This window comes from Rhinatrema bivittatum, chromosome 13 (genome assembly GCF_901001135.1).
Source record: "Rhinatrema bivittatum chromosome 13, aRhiBiv1.1, whole genome shotgun sequence".
Classification (NCBI taxonomy): Eukaryota; Metazoa; Chordata; class Amphibia; order Gymnophiona; family Rhinatrematidae; genus Rhinatrema; species Rhinatrema bivittatum.
In genome coordinates this window covers 51,399,957-51,417,969 of record NC_042627.1, presented here as the reverse complement: position 1 = coordinate 51,417,969, position 18,013 = coordinate 51,399,957, and the positions used below count along the sequence as shown (strand labels likewise).

The 18,013-nt window shown below is 43.9% G+C and overlaps 1 protein-coding gene across 1 annotated transcript in view; it reads right to left on the bottom strand.

Annotated features, from left to right (window-relative positions):
• Positions 1 to 16,925, bottom strand: part of WDR72 (WD repeat domain 72) — a 340,497-nt gene extending 323,572 nt beyond the window's left edge. The window contains exon 1 of the mRNA XM_029574500.1: positions 16,820 to 16,925. The gene's annotated coding sequence lies outside the window, so the exon portion shown is untranslated. The remainder of the gene's footprint in view (positions 1 to 16,819) is intronic.
• Between the last annotated feature and the right edge of the window lie 1,088 nt (positions 16,926 to 18,013).

Genomic DNA, 18,013 nt, shown 5'->3' with positions numbered 1-18,013 from the left:
CCTCAGGCACAAACATAACTTGACATGACGAGACAAAACGAAATGAAGAGGAGCTCCACGAAAAAGACCTGACGGAGCTCTGGCAGGCAGGAGCCTCCAGAGTGAAGTAACTCCGATGCAAGGCGAAGACGTACTGTGAAGACAGCCCTTTATAGGGCTAGGCAGGAAATCCACTCCTAGGTGGAGTCAGCCACACTTCCTGTGGCTGGCCCTTTAAATCCTGTAGAGAGGCGCACACCGGCACCTAAGGGAAGGAAGTAGGAGCTGTGCAGGACCACAGACAGTGGCCTGCACGGACAGTGGCCTGCACAGACAGTGGCCTGCTTCCTTCCCTTAGGCGCACGGACAGTGGCCTACTTCCTTCCCTTAGGCGCAGTGGCCTGCTTCCTTCCCTTAGGCACCCCTAAGGGCCGTCCAATGGCACCGGTAGCCCCTGTGACATAGTAAGGTCAAAGGCTATCGGTGCCATTTTGAATACCGGCAGCCAACGGTGTGAGTGCAGGAGATGGCTCCCGGACCCCCCGCTGGACCACCAGGGAGTTTTGGTAAGTCTTGGGGGGTTCAGGAGGGTGGGGGGTTGAAGTTAATTCAATTTTAGCCAGGAAACGAATAAGAATGAACGCATGAACGTATCAGGGGTCCCCCTTGCAGAATGCAACGTATCTGCCCCCGACGAATACGAATACCGAATGCGACATATGCTGTCCCTCTGCACATCCCTAGGGCGCGGCATGTGAGATGCTGCCATGAATAAAGCAAAAAAGTGAACATATGTGAGAGACAGAGCGGGAGTAAAGATGTGGATGCATAAGAAAATTAAATGTAGGTTTTGATGAGAAATGGTGTGCATGTAGTAGATAAGATTTTAGTCATTACGATAGGCCAAAGAGGGTTTTTAAAAAATGGAAACTACAACAATAGGCAGGCAGTGGCTTAAAACCAGCATTTGTACAGCAAACTTTAATCAGTTTTTAACCATAAAGGAGAATGCTAAACCTTTTTTGGGGCATAATGTGATAGAGTAAAAGAAAATGGTTTGTTGCAGAGAACTTTCCTTCTTTTCTTCCAAACATAAAAAGGTTTACAATTGTCAAAATCATTTTCATAGGGACAGGAGTTGCATGATACCTGGAGTGACTAACACATTCTTCAAGTGTGAATAAATATATTTATGTCTGAGGGCTTTCAGAGATCAATAAATGGCACATCTGTACTTGGTTAAACTGATGTCTGTGTGCAAGTCTATAGCCGGAGTAGAGGGTTTAAATGAAGCACCTATTGTAGCTTCTTCTTTATCCTCCAAATATCTTTTTTTCAGCCTGTGAGAAATGATTTTTGTGGACTGAATATTTTCTGAATATCTCCTTCTATGATATTTTAGCAAACCCTGAATATTTTTAATTATTTGGCTCTAGAGGGTCAAAATCAATTTGGGTAACCCCAGTCCAAAATTTCTAAATTCTCTGTCTTCCTGTAACTCATACTTAGGATAAATGTGGCTTTCCAAAAGTACAGAATTGGTACCAGAAATCTGATATCAATAGTCTAATACTAAATATCACCCAAATTTTCAAACCCCCCTCTCGCGTAAAATCCAGGGGTTACGCATGAGGCCGGGCCTTGCATGCGCCACGCGCATTTTAGAAGGGGCCCAGTTGCGCGCATAACCCTTGTTACGCGCAAAAGAGCCAGGCCTCACAAAAGGGGTGAGACGGTGGGGAAGGAGGGGCGGAGCTGGAGGCAGCCGGTACAGCGGCCATTTGCTGCTGTGCCGGCATGCGCAACTTATGCTAGCTCAGGAGCTGGCGTAAGCTCTGAAATAAAGAGAAAAAAAAAGGTAGGCCATTTTAAGGGATCGGGGAGAAGAGGAGAAGAGGGAGGGAGGGCAGGTAGGTAGGGGGGTAGGAAAGTTCTCTCCCAGTCCGCTCCAATTAAGGAGCGGACTGGGAGGAAACTGGGGGAGGCCCCGATCTTGTCGCTGCGCATAAATTAGCCAAATCTACCCCCCCCCCCCCGGCGCGCACAGGCCCAGATTTTATAACATGCGCGCGCACCAGGTAGCACACGCACATAGAGGCACGCGCGTATGTTTTTAAAATCTACCCCTAAATGAGCACTTCCCTGTAATTTGTATGGAACAGATATTTCATTGCAATCTGAGTAATATACTAAATTATCCAGCAATTCCTCTACACATGTATGTTTCTTGCACTCTGAATTAAAAAATCTTACATTGTTAAAGAATTTTATAAGAGCACTGGAAACACAATTACACATTTATGACAATTAAAAATAACGGCCAATATATCTGTGAAAGCTGGGAGCAGTCTCCTTTCACCTTCTGGTACTAAAAGCATCATCACCTAGAAGGGAGGCAATTATAAAAACTGATAACGGATGATAACGGATTGGGTAACCTTGTCCAAAGCCCTTTTCCCCAGAAATATCCAACTACAGAACATCATTTATTTATTTATTTATTTTTGGTTTTTATATACCGGAAGTTCCTGTATACAATACATATCACTCCGGTTCACATTTAACAGAGATAACTATCGCCGGGGAGGCGGTTTACAAGGAACATATCGTATATAATAAACGGATAATCTAAAATAAAGTACAATCAATTATGAAACAACTAAGATCAACTTAGAACACAACTTGGAACATATAACTGAAGTAATATAAGCAATATGGACATTACATTATTGTTGTAATGTCCATAATGTCCAGGAAGGAAAAGATGTGTTCATTCCGTCATCGTGAGTATAAGAACCGTGCAGATTCAGACATAACATCATAACATCATGATAGCATGAGAAAGTAGGGACTAGATGTGTTTATGAAATACCCAAAAATATGGCAAAAAGGTGTGAGAAAAAATATTACAAAACCAGTCCAAGACCAACCAATAACATTTTTAATTCTCTTTAATCCTACTTAGCAAATTTGTAATCCACAAGAACACTTTGCAGTCCCCCCAACAGACCATGTTTTGCCAGAAATGCTATATCAGGAGGGACAAATAAACCTAAAATACAAACAGTTTTCAGAACTGATAAAACTACATGTACCAAAAGACCAACAAAGCAACAAATTTAACAGAACCTCAAACCATGTGCAGATAGTTTGAAATACAGTAAACCAAACAAATAACCACAGGGGCCCTGCCAAAGATAGAAACGTGAAGTCCTTTTAACTCCAGGAAATTTTAAAAACTGCCAAAAACCACATGATCATAGAGGGAACCAAACAACCACCTACATCCCAAAAATATAAAGAAATGAAATACAGAACAAAAGCTATAAACAATCTGAAAAATTGTTTTTAAATTTTCCTTCAGAAGATTCACAAATATACAAAAACTATTTTCAACCTAGACTTAAAAGGACCTATATCTACATAGTTACAATACTGGATCACAGCATAGAGCAACAAATCAATCTAAAGAAAGTTTTTAAAAAAGGGGCAGATCATTCAGTTTCATAGTTAAGACGATCAGGATAATGATTATTAGGATGATAAAACTTTGCCAAAGGGAACAAGAACAAGCTTGACAATTATGACCCAAAAAAGAAGCTGAGCAAGATGAATCAATAGAGACAGAAGAGCCGAGGATACCAAAATATCTCTGAGACTGCATTCTCGATGGAAAGCAAACCTCAGTATATCATGAAACATGGAATGAGGAGCTAGTATAAGTCTCAGAATAGAACATATGTGTCTCATATGTCCAGAATAAGGAAGGACACAAATCAATCTTCTGAGGCTTGAAAGGAAAGTGGTGCAAACAACAAATCACAATTGGGGGTAGATTTTAAGAGGCGCGCGAACAGCCTACTTTTGCTTGCGCATCAGACTCAAGCAAAAGTACGCTGGATTTTAGTAGATACGCGCGGAGCCGCGCGTATCCACTAAAATCCTGGATCGGCGCGCGCAAGGCTATCGATTTTGTATAGCCTGCGCGCGCCGAGCCGCGCTGCCTCCCCCCGTTCCCTCCAAGGCCGCTCCGAAATCGGAGCGGCCTCGGAGGGAACTTTCCTTTGCCCTCCCCTCACCTTACCCTCCCTTCCCCTACCTAACCCACCCACCCGGCCCTGTCTACACCCCCCCCTTACCTTTGTCGGGGGATTTACGCCTCCCGGAGGGAGACGTAAATCCCCGCGCGCCAGCGGGCCTGCTGCGCGCCGGGCCGCGACCTGGGGGCGGGTACGGAGGGCGCGGCCACGCCCCCGGGCCGTAGCCACGCCCCGTACCCGCCCCCAAAACGCGGCCGACACGCCCCCGAAACGCCGCGTCAACCGGGCCCGCCCCCGACACGCCCCCGACACGCCCCCCTCCGAAAACCCCGGGACGTACGCGAGTCCCGGGGTCTGCGCGCGCCGGTAGGCCTATGTAAAATAGGCTTACCGGCGAGCAGGGCGCTGAAAATCCGCCCCTTAATGTATAAGGCATGCATCATATACTGTAATCATTAGGGATGTGTATTCATTTGCAACGAAATAGGAAATAAAGATGATATTTCCTATTTCGTTGCATTTCGGGGGGCTGAGGAAACGATAGGAAAACCCAAGAAATTCCGTGTAGTTTTCTTATTGTTTTTTTGGGGGGGAGAAAGGGCACATTACAAAAAAAAACAAACTCACCCCAACCCTTCAAAATTTAATTAATTGCAACCCCCCCACCCTCCTGACCCCCCAAGACTTGCCCGACCCCCCCCCCCCCCCCAAAACTTGCCGAACATCCCTGGTAGTCCAGCGGGAGTCCCAGGAGTGATCTCCCCCTCTCGGGCCGTCAGCTGCCATTAATCAAAATGGTGCCAGTGGCTCTTTGCCCTTACCATGTGACAGGGGCTACCGGTGCCATTGGTCGGTCCCTGTCACATGGTAGGAGCAATGGATGGCCGGCGCCATCTTAAAAAATGGCGCACAAAAATGGCCACATACACATTTAAGTGTGCCACAAGGGAACTACATGAATTTTAAATAGCCAGGAAGAAAAAGTAGGTGGAAAAGGAACAGGGCATTCCAGAGGTGGGGGGGGGGGGGCCAGGACATAACCTCTAATTTTCCTTAGCCAGCATGCATATGTTATGGGTGGACATGAGAGACTTTTTATAAGGCTCAGCCTGACACTCAATATATGAACCATTGTAAGGGGGAACTTTGATTCGGGGTGAGTTTTCAGGAAGTAGGCTGGGGTTAGGGTGGGTGTTACAGACACATTCAGAGATATTCATTGTAAAATTGACATCATTAAAGAATTTTAGACCTTATAAGTGATGAAAATTCTAACATCAGGAATTGATTTGTACACTGCAGTCTCTGCTAGCTGCATTGTTCAAATCAATTCCTTTTCATCACTTATAAGGTCTGAAATTCTTTTTTATCCTGTCCTTTAGCAGAGTCTCCATTAATTTTCCCTCCCACCACCGAGGTAAGGCTAAGTGGCCTGTATCTTCCGGCCTCCTCTCTGCTACCATTCTTGTGAAATGGGACCACAACCGCTCTTCTCCAATCCCATGGCCCCACTTCCATTTCCAGGGATCTATTGAAGAGGCCCTTCAGCGAACCCACCAGCACATCTCTGAGTTCCCTCAGTGTCCTAGGATTTGCCTCATTCGGCCCCATGGCCTTGTCCACTTTTAGTTTACCTATCTCTTCCCATACATTCTATTCTGTAAACGGAGTTTCGCCTACCCCATCCTGTGGTAAATTTCAGGGATTCCAGCTTGGTATTCCTTTGTAGGTGAGGCTAACAGCCTGCTTTATCTCTTTAGCAATCCTTTCTTCCGCTTGATCTTTTGCTTTCCTGATTTCTTTCTTTGTCTCTCTCAGTTTTAACAGATATTCTTCCCTGTGTTCCTTTTTGTGGATCATTTGTACTTCTTGAACACTGTTCTTTTTGCCTTTGATTTTTAAGCCACCTCCTTTGAGAACCAGTTAGGTTTATTTTTCCTCTTACTCTTGTTTACTTTTCTAAACATATAGATTTGTTGTTCCACCTCACACATTTTCTCCCAGTCTTCCAGTTTTTCCTCCAGGTATGACCCCATTTTGACAAAGTCCATATTTGTGAAATTCATGTCAGGTCTTTGTGAAAATTCTCTGTATCCTATTGAAAATATTGAACCATACCGTCTGATGATCACTGGTGCTCAGGTGAACCCTTACCCAAACATCAGAGACATTATCCCCATGAGTGAGCACCAGATTGAGTATTACACCTTCTCTCATGGGTTCCATTACCATTTGTTTGAGTAGAGCTCCTCGAAGGGCAACCACTATCTCTCTACTTTTTGATTCAGCAGAAGGGATGCTCCAATCCACATCCAGAAGATTAAAATCTCCAACGAGCAGCACTTCTCCCTTCTTTCCCACCTTTTGGATGGCTTTGATCAGCTTTCTGTCTAGTTCTTCTTTTTGAGTCAGAGGCCTGTAGATGACACCAGTAAAAATGGAGGCAATTTCTTCCTTTTTTTTAGGAGCGTCCATAATACTTCTTCTCTACCCCACGTCCCTTGCAATTCAGCCTCTGTTTTGAATTCTCTAACTAGATTTTAGTAGTGCTTTGCTTGGATACCCCTTACTGTTTTACATCACACCCAGAAACTTTGGTAGTACAGCCCTGTATTTCTCTTATTTACCATTGACTTTTATAGGTTAAAAAAACAAACAAAGAAACAAAGCTGTCAGCCACAGTTCTGCTTGCTCCTAGTGCCAGAATTAAAAAGAAAGAAAAAAATAACTCTCCCATTGCTTCTCATTGGCTAATCAAGATCTTAATAATGATTGATTAATGGTAAATCTCCAGCTTAGAAGCCTTTCATATACCTTTGAGCTTGATAAATCTATAATCCAATTAGTTCTCTAGGTTTTTCCACTTAGCAAAGACAGGATATGATCCTCTTCATGAAAAACATTTCCTCAGTGTATGAGGATAGTCAATTTTGAGATGCTAATTTAATGCTTTCCATGTCATCATTTTGAAGAGAATTATATGAAACTCCTCTATTTACTGTTATTTCTTATCATATTTTCCAGATATTTTTCTAAAATATATAGTTCCAAAATATTAAAAAAAATATCTTAAAGAACTGATCTTGCTAGAAGAAATGATACATAATAGTAAACCATATCAAAATTTACTCAATTAGACTTAAAAGTTATTTTTGTTTTTAATAGAATCATATTGAAATGACAACATTTATAAATGGAGATCCTATTCACATTTATTATATACTTAAACTAAACCATCTACGTCACTGGAAAGAGCTAACTTCTCTAATAAAATTCATGTATGTTGTAGCTTATCAATATTTTTCTAGCTAAAATTCTTTTTAACCACCCCCTCCCCCATCCAGAATCCCAAGAACACACTGGAGCCCTAATGGAAAAATCAAACACGACACCTCAGCTGAAGGCGACAAGTCCAACAAATCACATGCATGAGCTGGAGTCAATCTTTTGCTACCAAACTTGGATTATTTTGAAATGTTTAAATAGGTTTGACTCTCTCACATGAGCAATGGAAGATAAACGTGACATCATGAATAGATCACCTGCCCATCACAAGGTGCGCCCTGTGCAAAATCACATGAGATATCGTTTTCTTAATTACCTACCTAACACTGACCTATCTATTCTAACACTGCCACACCATATAACTAAGTTCAAAAATGAGCCTTGGAGCAGCAGTTTTCTCTTTCCCTATCTCCATATTTAAGATTTATACAGCCGAAAGCAAAGCTTCTCACATGAGACAAGAGAACACATTCATCTCCATGTGGAGATATGCCAGAACTAATCAGTAGAGGTCAGTGGTAATTTTCTAAAAATAAAGTAAAATAATAATAAAAATATGGTCAGGGCCAGCACCAGCCTCCATCTTTTTTTACTCCATCTACAATGAGAAAAGCAAGGGCATTCAAAAAATGTTCCAGGCCAATGACAAACAGTTCCCGATCGGCAAATTGGCATGACTTGGCTGAAAATCACCACTTGTTGGGGGGTAAATACCCACATTCCTATGTACACCCAGCCATTCTGGTTTAACTGGAAAGAGATATCCAGCAGCACCTTGTTTGTATGTCTTGAAGGAATGACACAAGGAACATTTATTTCATTCCACACAAATAATTCACCACAATCAAAGAGAGCAGAGCAAGGGCAATACCATCTCCCAGCTGCTGATTACATCAAAGGTTTGCAGCACAAATTCAATTTTATGATGTTAATCTCAGCCTGCCACTCAGAAATTTTCTCTGAGGGATATGATTTTTCTCTGGATTTCATTTTAAGAATGATTTTCTTCTTCTACAATCAATAAAGATATGTTTTCATCAAAAGACTCTATCTTGGCAGAATTCAATTGGCCACTTCAATCCCTTTTGGTGACACAATATTAATTAAAATAGTTTATGTTGTGCCTGAAGTAGAAAATGGGGCTGCAAAACAGCAGGAGCAGTAGCTCAGAACACATGTACCAAAAGCACAGGACCGGACCGATCTCTGCATCTCTGAATGCCCTGTGTGAACAGCGTAAACAATTCATTGATATTAATAAAAACAGCTCTCTATCTTCATTTAATTTCATGGAGCAGGGAAGAAGAAAGCTTGCTGCAGTGAGCCTTTTGATCGCTAGAAATTCTCCATCTGCATCATGGATCAAAGCTTAAGCAGCAATGCTACATTTCTTCAAGTTTTGTACTTGCGTTTGTTATTTTTTTCTGGGAGTAAAGAATTGACTACTAAGTAAAATATTAGTCTCCTATTATTTGTACTAGAAGATGCTGCATTTTTCTATAATCATATCTGGGTGAAGCCCCTCCCCCCCCCTCCCCCCATTATAAATTTTTAAAAAATCCAGGGAGAAACAGACTCTTTAGAGAGCTGAAATGGTTAAACAAGCTTCCGTTGAAAGCTCTAAAAATCTATATAAAATAAAACATTGGTAGTCTGATTCCATGAATTGGTGTCAGCGCTGTCCAATGACGCAGACATTCTGAATGACTCTCCTGACTACCAGAGCAGGGGGATTTGGGCATATTGATGTGATTGTACTCTGGGGAGAGCTGAGGGCTGCATACTAGGAATATGCATACTCATTTGTTTGTTTGCTTTGATTTTTTTTCTTTGTTGTTTTTGTTTTGGTGGTTTTTTAGTGTTTCTTTTTGGGGAAACTGCACTCTGTTAGCAAACTGTGCGCTCTATTTGCAAAAAAGGTGCACTATTAGCAAAAAGCTAAAAGAAAAATGAATACTTTTTTGTTTTTTTTAAATAATTTTTTAGTTTGAAATAAAACAAAAATGGGAGCATTCATCATGTTGTACACTTTTGTTTCAAATGAATGCACCTTCCTGCTGTATACCTTAGGGAAGAGGCTCTCAGCCTGATTCTCCTTGGGATCCACTGGGCCAGTCTCATTTTCAGAATATCCTCAATTAAATATATATGAGATGGGTTTGACTACAAGTGGCCTAGTGGTTGCAGCAGTAAGTTGATAATCAAGGAAGCCAGGGTTCAAAATCCTGTTTCTCTCACTGATGCTCCTTATGATATTCAGCAAGTCTCTTTGCCCTCCACTGTACCAGGTACCAATTTAGATTGTAGTGCTTCTCTGGGGCAGGGACCTACATACTGAATCTGAATTGTAACTCATCTTGATCACAGGTTTGGAAGGATGAGGAACTAAATCCAAATAAATCTCATATATATTCATTGAACCTAGATCCTACTATATGCATACCATCACCTAGAGAGTAGCGGGCTAATTATAAAAGCCCTACGTGTGCCTATACTGGGAGATACGCTCATGGCTGGGCCATGCACACGCTGTGAGCCTTTTCAAAGGTCTGCAGCCACAGGCGTATCTCCTGGTACACGCGGAAGAACCGGAGGAGACAAAAAGGGCGAGCTGGGGGAGCAATATTAGGTGCTGTCCCGCTGAAACACGAGCCGGCAGCTGGCCGGCCCATGCACCTTACTACTGCTCGGGAGAGCAGGTAAGTTTTTAAAAATAAAAGTAGTTACAGGAATTTTAGAGGTTGGGGCAGAGAGGGGGAAAAGGGAGACAGGGTAGGTAGGGGGTTAAGGAAGTTCTCTACCAGTCCCCTCCTTTATTGGAGCAGACTGGGAGGGAACTGGGGAAATGCCCTATCACATCGCCGTGCCCTTCTAAGAAAAATCCCCCCCTTGTGCACACGAGTCTGCACGCGCTGATATAAAATCGGGCGTGCATGTCTGCACAGGTAGCCAATTTTATAACATGCATACATCAACGCGTGAATGTTATAAAATTGGCGCGTCTTTTAAAATTAACCTTTAACAGGCCGATATAGTACAGTGCGCTCAGGCGGAGCGCACTGATAACCCGCGATTGGAAGCCTGTTTTCGACGCGCTAGCTTTACCTGTTATTCAGTAAGGGGTAATAGCACATAGAAAATGCATGTCCAACCCCCCCTGAACCTAATAGTGCCCGCAACATGCAAATGCATGTTGATGACCCTATGAGGTATTCCCGCGCAATTCAGAAAGCAAAATGTGCAGCCAAGCCGCACATTTTACTTTCAGAAATTAGCACCTACTCAAAGGTAGGCGTTAATTTCTCCGGGCACCGGGAATGTGCACAGAAAAGCAGTTTTTACTGCTTTTCTGTGCACCCTCCGACTTAATATCGTAGCGAAATTAAGTCAGAGGTCCCAAAAGTTTAAAAAAGTTTTAAAAAAAATTTGAAATCGGCCCGCGGCTTGCGGGTTGAAAACCGAATGCTCAATTTTGCCGGCGTCAGTTCTCAAACCCGCTGTCAGCGGGTTTGAGAACTGACGCCTGTCCAAAAAGAGGCGCTAGGGACGCGCTAGTGTCCCTAGTGCCTCCTTTTGCCGCGGACCCTCATTTGAATACAGAATCGCGCGCACAGGAGAGTGGCCTGTGCGCGCGTCGGGAGAGCAGGCGTTCGCCCGCTCTCCTGTGACTTTTACTGTATAGGCCCATAAGTAAGCCAGAACCTGAACCTGATGAAGAGGTGCAAGTGACCTCATAACTGTTACAGTACTAGAAATGTAAATCTGTTTTAAATTGGATTGTAATCTGCTTTGGGGCAATTTTTGGCAAAAGGCGGAATATTAAGGGGTAGATTTTTAAAAACTACGCGATTGCGTACTTTTGTTTGTGCAGCAGGCGCAAACAAAAGTATGCTGGATTTTATAAGATACCCACGTAGCCGCGCGTATCCTCTAAAATCCTGGATCGGCGCGCGCAAGGCTGCCGATTTTGGGCAGCCGGCGTGCGCCGAGCCGCGCAGCCTGCCTCCATTCCCTCCGAGGCCGCTCCAAAATCGGAGCGGCCTAGGAGGGAACTCTCTTTCGCCCTCCCCTCACCTTCCCCTCCCTTCCTCTACCTAACCCACCTATCTAAACCCCCCCCCCCACCTTTATCCTTGGATTTACGCCTCCCGGAGGGAGATGAAAATTCACGCACGCCAGCGGGCTGCTGGTGCGCCGAGACCCGACCCGGGGTCGGTTCTGGAGGGTGCGGCCACGCCCCTGGAACGCCCCGGGCCGAAACCACGCCCCCGGGCCCGCCCCCGAAACACCGCGTCCCGCCCCCAAAATGCAGCGTCGTCCGACCCCGCCCCCAACACGCCCCCTTCCAAAAACCCTGGGACCTACATGCGTCCCGGGGCTCTGCTCGCGCCGGCGGCCTATGGAAAATAGGCACGCCGGCGCGCAAGGCCCTGCTCGCGTAAATCCGGGCGGATTTACGTGAGCAGTGCTTTTAAAATCCGCCCTTAAGTGTCCATCAGTTAAACAATCAATCAATAATTCTGGATATCCTGAAAATTCAAACTGGCTGGGTGGGTTCCCATGTGTGGGTTTGCTCTAGGGGACACTCGACCTCTGAGGAAGCCTCCCTTACGGTTATTGGCCAGCAGAGATGTTTTCATTGCCTACAAGCATCATCTAGTTGAGGGTAGAGAAGGAAGAGGGAATGGGGAAAAATAAATAAAGAAAGGAATGCTGGGAGCAAGATGAAAAGAGGAAGATAGAATCAAGACATCGGAAATTCTTTATTGTTAGGGCAATTTTATCTTAGCAATTCCGTTTCCTGTGAGTGAACTGCATCATTATTAAAGCATGGAAGAAAAAATGGAATCATATATTTATTGCCTTCCCCATCATTTTCTGACATCTCCATGGATCATTTCCTGACATCTACATGGGTCACATCATTTTCTGACATCTCCATGGGTCACAGTTAGAAATGGGCACGAGTAGTTTTTACTTATGAACCCCTTGGTTCTAAGAACTAATTTTCGAGGCAGGAGGGCAGGAGGAGAATGAATTTCAAAGGTAGTTACCTGGTTAAGCCCTTACTCACCCTAGCAAAATAGTCCTGTGTGAAAATTGCCCTCCTGAAAGTAGTTAAAAGGCATGTGGACTTCACAATGTGCGCACTTATAGCCACATTTAAAAAGTCATTGGGGTAAAGTACATTCGTGGAGGATATTTTCAAATCGATGCATGTACCTTTACTTCCCCCTTTGCTGCCGCCCACAGAAAAAGGAGGAATAAAGTCCGTGAATACCTTTATGCCTGCGTATTAGTGTAAGCAAACTTGCAAAATAAAATTTGTGGGCGTAACGTTTTCTGAAAATTGCCAACCAGGTCTATCAAGGATATGAAGCTATCTGGGAACTCTACACCTTAGAAGGCTACTAAAATCTGTTCCCGAAAGATTCCCAAAAGATTTATCTCTCTCTCTCCCCCCAAGGGCTCGCCCCTTTTGTCTCCTCTTGTTCTTCCGCATGTACCAGGAGATACGTGTGTGGCTGCAGACCTTTGAAAAGGCCCACAGCATGTGCATGGCCCAGCCATGAGCGTATCTCCCAGTATAGGCACACGTAGGGCTTTTATAATTAGCCCATTAGTCTCTAGGTGATGGAGGTATGCATAGTAGGATCTAGGATCAATTTATTTATTTATTTGTTGAGTTTTATATACTGTCATTCGGAGAAGCCATCATAACGGTTTACAAGATTCAAATAGTACTTCTTTTAACAATTGTGAAAAAGGAATAACAGGATGCATATTAAACAACATATTAAACAATTATAGTCCAGAAGAGAATCATTTATTTATTTATATATATATATATATATTTTATGATATAGTTGCGATGGAGAAGGTACAGAGAATCAATGAATATATATGAGATTTATTTGGATTTAGTTCCTCATCCTTCCAAACCTAGGAGCTACCACCCAGGAAAAAGATCTAGGCATCATAGTGGATAATACTTTAAAATCGTCGGCTCAGTGTGCTGTAGCAGTCAAAAAAGCAAACAGAATGTTAGGAATTATTAGGAAGGGAACGGTTAATAAAATGGAAAATGTCATAATGCCTCTATATCACTCCATGGTGAGACCGCACCTTGAATACTGTGTACAATTCTGGTCACCGCATCTCAAAAAAGATGTAGTTGCGATGGAGAAGGTACAGAGAAGCGCAACCAAAATGATAAAGGGGATGGAACAGCTCCCCTATGAGGAAAGGCTGAAGAGGTTAGGGCTGTCAGCTTGGAGAAGAGACGGCTGAGGGGGGATATGATAGAGGTCTTTAAGATGATGAGGTCTTGAATGAGTAGATGTGAATCGGTTATTTACACTTTCGGATAACAGAAGGACTAGGGGGCACTCCATGAAGTTAGCAAGTAGCACATTTAAGACTAATCGGAGAAAATTATTTTTCACTCAACACACAATAAAGCTCTGAAATTTGTTGCCAGAGGATGTGGTTAGTGCAGTTAGTGTAGCTGGGTTCAAAAAAGGTTTGGATAAGTTCTTGGAGGAGAAGTCCATTAACTGCTATTAATTAGGTTTATTTAGGGAATAGCCACTGCTATTAATTGCATCAGTAGTATGGGATCTTCTTAGTGTTTGGGTAATTGCCAGGTTCTTGTGGCCTGGTTTGGCCTCTGTTGGAAACAGGATGCTGGGCTTGATGGACCCTTGGTCTGACCCAGCATGGCAATTTATTAAGCTTTTCTCCCATTCTGTGTTTATAGGAAGAATGCATAGTAAATGAGGCCCTAAAATTTTGGAAATTGCCATCACAAAAATTGTTGCTGACACAGTCTGGGAAACAATCTGCAATTCAGAATCTGCAACTCATCAGGACTCAGAAAACTTGGACTGGCTTCCACTTGCAGTCAGAACAGCTTCTCATCTGGACATTGTAAGGGTTCGGGGGCATGCCAATAGAGTAGAAATAGAAAATATTCTGTAGAGTGGTGTCACGGTTTCACTTATTACACCGGCTCTCTGTACCAAGGTTCAGCCTGTGGCACAGTCTTCTCTCTACCAGTGAACCTTTCCTATAGCCTTGCCAAGGACCTCCTCACTGGTTTCACCTCACCCAACCCTCAGTCTTGTCATTACCTAGTTGTCGCTTCATCGAGTCACCTTGGTATACTGACCTGGTCACCTTGTTCTCTCATTCTTGTCTTTACTAGCAGCCTACCCAGGCCTCCTGCCTTGCCTTGTGGCCTACCCAGGCCTCCTTGCTTTGCTCTCTGGTCTCCCAGGCTTCCTTGCTTTGCTCTCTGGCCCCCTGGGCCTCTGGGCCTTACCTTATGGCCTCCAGGCCTGCTAGGTTCTCATATCCAGCCTTGTGCCCTTTTCTGCTTCCCTGTTCATTGTTGCCTGTTCTGGCTAGTCAAGTCATTCTCCTGTCTTGCACCACCCTGTCCAATTTCTTGTTGGTTTGCCAGTCTTTGCCCTTACCTCTGGTTCAGCTTGTACACTATATCCAATCCCCTGCTTGAGCCTGTATCCACTCCACAGCCTGAGCCTGCATCCTGTCCTAGCCTGTGACCAGTATCTAGTCCTCATTTCCAGCCTAGTGTCTGTCCATCCTGCTCCAGTATCCAATCCTCAGCTTCAAGCCTGTCTTTGCCCCAATGTCCAACCTGTACCTGATCTCAGTTCCTGATGGTGCCTGCCTGCCTGGTCCAGCCCCTCCAGTTTCATCCATCCTGTCCTGCCTCATCCAGCCTGTCCTACCATGATGTTCTGTAGAAGAAGCTAAGCCTTACCGACTCCCAGAACCCAAGGGCTCAACCTGCAGGGGCAGGACCTGGCTAGGCAGAAAATAAACCCAAGCCTTGCTCTGTGGTCCTGCCCTACTCCTGCGGAGGTGCACCTGGAGTCCAGTCTGCACCTGCATGACAAATTGCAAGTATTAATTTGGAAATTTTAAGGGGCCAATTTTCAAACCATCTGAATTGGGCCCAGGTCCATGCATACATTTTACGTGCAGGCACGTACACTCCCTTTGAAACTTCTGCACAAGGACAAAGTATACACGGGTTGATTTTCTATCATGGCATTGCAATAAATAATGACTGGATTTATATATGGCTTGTTATCCAGATAGGACCCCAAAAAAGACTGAGTCATTTTAACATTTTAATTCGGTGGAAGCAAACATGTGGCTTGCAACATATGGAAGAAAAAAAAAAAAAGAGGGCATTATAGGATAAATGCAGTATTCCATAATGGTTAAGTTGTTGGGCCTCAATACATAGCTAGAACACAACTGCAGGACCTGGCCCAGGGCCCACCCCAGAACATAGTCACCATCAGGTTCCTTACCCCTCATCCTCCAATGTGATAGGTAGGGTCAGGCAGATGACATGGGGTGGCTGGACATCTAATGGACTCCTCTGCCAGCCCTCTCAACTGGGAGGAGAGGGGCATGCAGGGTTGGACTGGCAACCTGCAAACCTATTTAGCCTGGTTGCCACCTGCCCGCATCATCTTCTCGCTCTCTCCCTGGGCCAACAAGGAGCTTCCCGCCCCATTATTCCCCTTTTTCTCCAGATTTCTCTCACGGAGCAGCAGAGTCTCTTGGCCGGTCTGCTGAGTTTCTCCTCCTGTCTTTTGCACATCATATGGGCAGTTTTCTGGGCAACTAGTAAAGGTCCACAGTCTGTCACAGCCTCAGGACCAGCCAGCGCCATTTTGAAAATAGGACCCAGCAATGCTACTACCCTGTTCTGACATTGCAGAACCCCATGGTAGGTGTAAGAGACATCATGAGAGGGTGGGGGGAATAGGAAAAAGCCCAGGAGTGGGTAAAAAATGTTACTCTGGAGATCCTGAAGAATATATATATATATATTTTTAATTTGGTGTTAAAACAGAATTTAAAAAAAAATGCCAAATCAAAAGAAAACATTTAAAAAAAAAAAGAACGAAAAACTTTTCCCATGCACATCCGCTATTAGCTACAAGAGGGTACATGCATACAAAAGTGCTCACATCGCTTGCAATACCACAGGCTATTTGATAATTGTCCCCAGTATGATAAACCATTCTAATTATATGCATGGTTACATTGGAAAACAACTAGAACAGCATGAAAAGTCCCGCATGAAGCATAAGTTAAAGCTGAACAGAAAAGTTAAATTCAAATTACTTAACCTTAAACATTCTTGAGGCTCTTGAATGCTAATATTAAGAATGTTTCAACAATATAATCAAAAGTTTAGGAAAGCCACAAATTCTTCTGAATAAGACTTTCATTGTAATTACTGTTTCAAAATCAGGATATTGTTAGAAAACCACATGGACTTCCAAATGATATTTTCAAAAGGAAAATTCAGGATTTTGAAGTTGCAAATCAGTTATCAATAATTTACAGAATTTTTCAAGGACTTTAAATGTTAGTGCAAATTACTGGATAAAAGCAAGCGTGTGTTAAACATACCTACGGGTATAACAAACAAATGCTAAAGGTAACCAGATTGCTGTACGAACCTGTCCGCAGCTCCCAGAAAGTGCTGAGGTTTCCTGCGGGAATCCGTGGATTGCTGACTAAAATCAGAACATTACAGCAGCCGAATGTAGCTTTGGTATGTCTGTCTCCTCTGAGTCACCTTCAACTCATTTAGCAGAAATCCAGATCACCAAGCAGGAAATGTTTTGATTACACTACATTGCATACATTATTGTTGAAAGAATAAACAAGGCTGGGATCAAAGACAATGAAGACATGCAACCTCTCTTTTAGCTCATGTTTAGTCATCTCTGTTTGCCCTCCACTCTATTACAGCTGAAAAACTGTAGCCACCTTTGCTTTTCTGTGTGTAGCAATGTCATTGAGCAGCACATATGGTCTATGATGGTCTATGATGTTTGCACAGTATTTTTTTCTTGGCACCTTAGTCAGTACAGGATAAATGCTGTGCCAGTATTTATTGTGTGTTCTGTATATATGAAATATCTGGGCACTGACAACTACGGGGTATTTTTGCACCTTAAATACCTATTGCATCCCTATTGAAAAATGAAGATTCAATGACAAAGATACTCTGATCGAGGCACTAAGGGCTGGATTTTCAAAATGTTACGTGCCGGGCCTATTTTTAAAAGGCCCGGCGACGTGCGTAAAGCCCCGGGATGCGTCTAAGTCCTGGGCCTTTCAAAAAGGGGCGGGGAGGGAGCGGGGTCAGAGGCTCCTGGCACAGTGGCCATTTGCCACTGTGCCGGGGGATCGTGTGCCGGCCGACTGCCGACTTGTGCCAAATTTTTTTTGGAGGAGTTTAACTCAGGGCTGGGGGGAGGGGCGGGGGAGTTAGGGGAAGGGAAGATAGGGTGAGGGGTAGGGAACGGAGGAAGGCAGCACGGCTCAGCATGGGCTTGGTGTGCACAAGGTGCACAATTGTGCATCCCCTTGCGCGCGTCGACCCCCGATTTTATAATATGTGCGCACTTGCGCACACATGTTATAAAATCGCGTGTCCATGTGTGCGCACAGTGCGCACGCAGGTCTTAAAATCTACCCCTAAGAGCAGATAATGGGGGATAAACACTGTTTCTTCATATTTTTGATGAGGCAAAAGATGTAAGGTCTGCACAGGACTAATGTACAGAATACTGATGATGCATCCAGGAAATAATGCAGATTCGCTTGCAGTTGCAACTCTGGGCCTATATAAACCAGGGGAAAAT